Below are 5,518 nucleotides of genomic sequence, written 5' to 3' on the forward strand. Positions count from 1 at the left end.
GTTGTTCAAATATGAATATGATATTATTAAAACAAATTCATTTAATTGGTCAGCTAAGGGTGTGTTTGGTTCCTGTCACGAAGTGGAACGGCATGGGTCGGACCTGCACCCGAGCCTCGTTCCTGCATTTGCTTTGTAGGTGGAACGGGAACCAAGTTGTTCCCACCAGGAGAATATTCGCTCAATATCCAGAACGCGCTGAGACCTCCAAATCGGAGGAATCACATGGAACCGGTCGTCGGTCTTCGTCTTTCCTCTCCCCGCCCCGAAATCCCATCGCGTCTCTCACTCCCCTGATCTGCGCCGCCGCTAATCCTCTCCCTTGATCCATGCCACCGGGTGCTCCTCTCCCACGATCCGCGCCGCCAGCTGCTCCCGTCCCTCGTCTCCTCCTCTCTAGACTGCGGTGACGAATGAGGCGCGGTGGAGCGGCTGTCTTGAAACTGGGCGGCTGGCGAGAGGCTACTCCAGCGGCGGCAGGGACTAGGCCTCCGGGGGGCACGACGGTGATCTGATCTAGAGGCTGGTGGTGGTCTGACCTCCTGGTGAGAGGGCGATGATTTTGTACGGTGCGGCTGTAGCTGGACTTGCCCGGGGCGGTGATAGACAGAGATAAATGTGAAGGAGCAGGGAAGAGCAGAGGCGATCGAGGAGCAGGGAAGAACACTGATAGATTTTGGTAGCTCAGCGGCAATTGGTGTGTGTTGGTCGGCGAGGAACAGCCAGATCACCAATGGCATTGTGGAGCTTCACCGTAGCATTATCATGTGCATATCTTTTTTCCTTCTATCCTTCCTATATTTTTATTCTTGTTCGGACTGTCAATGTATGATCTTGTACATATTTCTTTGGTGCAAGAGGAGATAGTTGTTGATATCTTTGATGTCATATGTTCAAATATTAATTTACAAGGAGTGAGAAAAACCAAATCCATTCCTTTTCATTTCTCCAACCAAACATCGAGATGTCACCATTCCATTCCACACAATGTCCTCAACTAAACACGCGAATGGAACCAACCCATTCTAATGGAATGGAACCATGACATTCCATTCCACTTCGTTCCTCAACCAAACACACCCTAAATGTTCCTAAATTAGTTTCGAAAATTCATGTTCGCCACTCGGGTGTGTATCTCTACAGGGTGCCCACGGTGGGCCGGCTCACCCTGGGATTTTGGGTCGTCCCAGGCCCCGATTCCCCTCTGTTCTGCTGCGCGCTTACGATCTCTACTCGCCCCCAGCCGCCTGCCTCGCTGGTGACTTGCCGTCCCCGGATGGCATGACTCTAGGACGAGACGCCGGACTAACAGGAGGTCAGGAGCCGCTCGCCCAACAGCGTCACCGCTGCCCGGGCGCGCCGCGGTGCCTACCTTCCCAGTCCATTCAAGGCTCAGGCGTGCAACACCCACTAAGCCAACTCGATTTATCCCGAGATAAGTCCTCAACACTCAGCAGCCACTCCTCATCACCCATTTTCTAATTGATTCATTACTCATTAGGCAGGACTGTCATTAGGGTTTGTTGTGTGCTCAGTGCTACCTACACTTAATGGTTCAGATGTATTTTGGTAATCTTTAGTACCTGTAAAGTTCACAGGGTTTTCAAAATTCCGGCCCTAGGAATAGACACTAGTCATTTTGGATTGTTGGTCGTAGTGACACTGACCCGGATTACTACTGCAAGCCAGGTTTGTTGAAAATTTTACTTGTCTTTCTTACTCATTCGATATAATATCCAATTATTCACGTCAATTAGTTGCAAGCAATAAGTGCTAGACAAACTTCTTGATTCAGATTTTGGACGGTCTCTTACTGCAGTTACAATTCTGCATACTTGTCCTAGTAAGCTCACAAGTAAATGATTGATTCACTACATCTATGCTTGCCTTGTCATATTTTGTGTCAATATTCTTTTAGGGTGGACCACCCTGTTTCTAAATACTGCAACCGTAGACATGAGTGAATAGGCTTCGATCTTTTACATGGAATACAATCTGCCTACTTGCTTTGTGTCGCACTACCAACACTCCACCCTTGAAGCTAAACATTATGCCACTCATAATTCCTTAGTTTATTTGTTCAAATACGAATTTCATATGATTCTAATGTTCCTACTTCAGTTTTGAAATGTGTGCCTGCTTGTTATAGAGACATAAGGGGTTTGTATTTCTGTGTGTGGTCTGGTCAGCATGGTTGGGGGGTGAACTTTGCATATGCAGGGGTTTATAGGGAGACACTCTTCGAGTTGAATCCGCAATGCATTCCATAGATAATCTGACTACTTTTTATGTTTTCATGAATCTCAAATTCTGAACAACATCATAATGATTATGAGCTTGCACGCATGAAAATAATAAAGCAGAACAATGCCATGGCTGTCAAACTTGGCATTAAGGGACTGCAATCAAGTCTGGATGCAATGCAATGCAAACGCTCTCCACCTACAGATTCATGCTCAGAATATGATCCTAATAGTGATTCTGAGCTAGAGGGAGATCTAAGTCAATGTAGCTCCCTAGTGGAGGAGTCAGAGGAAGATGCCCTATCTTATTCACCCATCAAGGTGCTTGCTCTAACTTTCCAAGGTTATATTTGTCGCACATATCTTGCAACTGATGCTTTGCATTGCTTCTACTTTGTTGAACTGCCATTAGCTTAGTACATATTCCATTTCCAGTACATATTCCATCTGTCATCATACCATATTTATCCATTCAAATGCTGTTCTTGTGTATCAGACGTTCAAAAGGAAGAGGGCGATTGCTGATCGTGGAGGAGCACAAGCAAAGTATTTGGAAAAGGTAGTGGCACCTGATAAATCAAATAGCCCATTAGGTGTAGTTACAATATTACCTGACCCACAAAACACCCCAACTCTAGCAGACTCTAGCCTTAATACACTGGTCATTTCTGATGCCCCAACTCAGCAGACCTCAACCACAGCAAACATTATGATTATGCCAGTTGACATAGCACCAGCTCTACGACGCAAAACCCCCATTCCAGCAAAGAGTACACCAAATCCAGTTGCCAAATCCCTTTTCGAACCAGAGAGAGCCCCAATTGCAGCAAATAGGACCCCTGTTCCATTTCTTCCCAGTTTAGAAGACAAAGCTTATATTGTTGTCAGGAACTTTTTGTGCATCTTTCCTTTATGGAAAGATTATACCATAGACACAGAACAATTTCCAGTCTTCCTCCGCAACTTACGCGTAAGTAATGTACTAATGTTATTCATGGTCATTGCTGCATATGTTTCTGCTGACAGAAGACACAAGATTTCATTCTTTTAAATAGGCGAGGACCAAACTGGATTGTGAAGATGAGCAAGGGTTGGTTGCGCTTTTCAAGCACTCGTTGATGAAGTATCGTTCCTACCTGAGGCAAGCGCACTTCGATGGCAAGCCTCTAAATGAAATTTCTATAAAGTCTCTGGTGCTACATTTATCTGACGGTGACTGGAATAATCTTGTTACACATTGGTCTCAGCTGCAGCGTAAGGTACTATCTATGATATCACATCACAATTTGAACTACATTTCTGCATTTGCCTTAACGTCTCACTTGTATGAAAACTGTTAGCAGAAGAACATCCATTCTCAAGGGACCACAGAATCTCGCAACTATACTGCACACTGCATTGCTCTTGTGAGTACCTCTTGCCCTGTATGACCATACTTACTTTCATAGCTGTATGATTATGTAGCATCACTGCACATGTTAGCCTCGTTACCGTCCATTTGGTGGACATTATAAGATCCATATGGACTCTTACATAAATTTAGAATCAACCCAATGCTTTTGAAGAGGTTTACTCTGCAGTCCTCTTGTAAGGACTGAACATCGTCTATCACTGTACTTACATTAACAGCTACTCCCTCCGTCCCATAATATAAGAATGTTTTGTACAGTACACCAGTGTTCAAAACACTCATGTATTATGGGAAGAGGGGTTGGTTCATTGTGTAGCATTCTGCATCTTATCTCCCTCACCCATTGTCGGTGTCAAAACCGGCGGATCTTGGGTAGGGGGTCCCGAACTGTGCGTCTAGGCCGGATGGTAACAGGAGGCAAGGGACACGAAGTTTTACCCAGGTTCGGGCCCTCTCGATGGAGGTAAAACCCTACGTCCTGCTAGATTAATATTGATGATATGGGTAGTACAAGAGTAGATCTACCACGAGATCAGAGAGGCTAAACCCTAGAAGCTAGCCTATGGTATGATTATTGATGTGTATGTTGTCCTACGGACTAAAACCCTCTGGTTTATATATACATCGGATAGGGTTAGGGTTACATAGAGTCGGTTACAATGGTAGGAGATCTGTATATCCGTATCGCCAAGCTTGCCTTCCACACCAAGGAAAGTCCCTTCCGGACACGGGACGAAGTCTTCAATCTTGTATCTTCATAGTCCAGGAGTCTGGTTGAAGGTATACCGGCCATCCGGACACCCCCTAATCCAGGACTCCCTCAGTAGCCCCTAAATTAGACTTCAATGATGATGAGTCCGGCGCACAGATTGTCTTCGGCATTGCAAGGCGGGTTCCTCCTCCAAGTACTTCATAGAAGATTTTGAACACAAAGATAGTGTCCGGCTCTGCAAAATAAGTTTCCACATATTGCCATAGAGAGAATAATATTTACACAAATCTAATCTGCTGACGTATTCCGTAGTGCGACACACTGTGGCCAAGCCTTTATCCGAGTCGTTTTTTTATCCCACCTCAGTGCGTCATGCGAGGCGGTTTCCTTGGCACGTCTTGTCAAAGCAGAGATCGTGTCCCCTTATTCCGGGATTCTCATCAATACGGGCGTGGGTAACCCAACCGCTTCTAGGACTCCTAGATCATAGGCAAGTCCAAACGGACACGGAGAGGAAGCTTGATATTCACCCTCTTTATAAAGGGACAAGGCTTTTATTTTTCCCTCCCGTGCTCAATCGAATCCTTCCCCCGCCTCAAGCTCAAATGCCCAAAGCTCAGGCCAGGTGCTCCGAACCTTCAGTCATGTCTGGATCTAGCCTTCAAGGCCGATGGGTGCCTTCCTCCGTCATGGAAGAAGACATCAAAAAGTTGAGGGATGCCAGATATCTGACTGTCGAGATTTTGCATCAGCTGCCTCCCCGGGGGCAGGCCGTCCCCTCCCCCGAACCCAACGAGAGCGTCGTGTTCGTCTCCCACTTCCTCTGAGGTCTAGGCCTTGCTTTGGATCCTTTCGTCAGGGGCTTGATGTTTTACTACGGGCTAGATTTCCATGATCTGGCTCCGGACTCCTTTCTTCATATCACAACATTTATTGTCGTGTGCGAGGCCTTCCTCCGGGTTACCCCTCACTTTGGCTTATGGCTCAAGACCTTTGAAGTAAAGCCGAAGATGATCGAGGGGCAACATGCGGCGTGTGGAGGTGCCTCAATACGCAAGATGACGGGAGCTCCATGGCCCAAAGGTTCCCTTCTAGAGGTGTCTGAATTGTGGCAACAGGAGTGGTTCTACATCACAGCTCCTAGAAGTGCCA

This window comes from Triticum urartu, chromosome 2 (assembly GCF_003073215.2).
Source record: "Triticum urartu cultivar G1812 chromosome 2, Tu2.1, whole genome shotgun sequence".
In the NCBI taxonomy this organism is placed as follows: domain Eukaryota; kingdom Viridiplantae; phylum Streptophyta; class Magnoliopsida; order Poales; family Poaceae; genus Triticum; species Triticum urartu.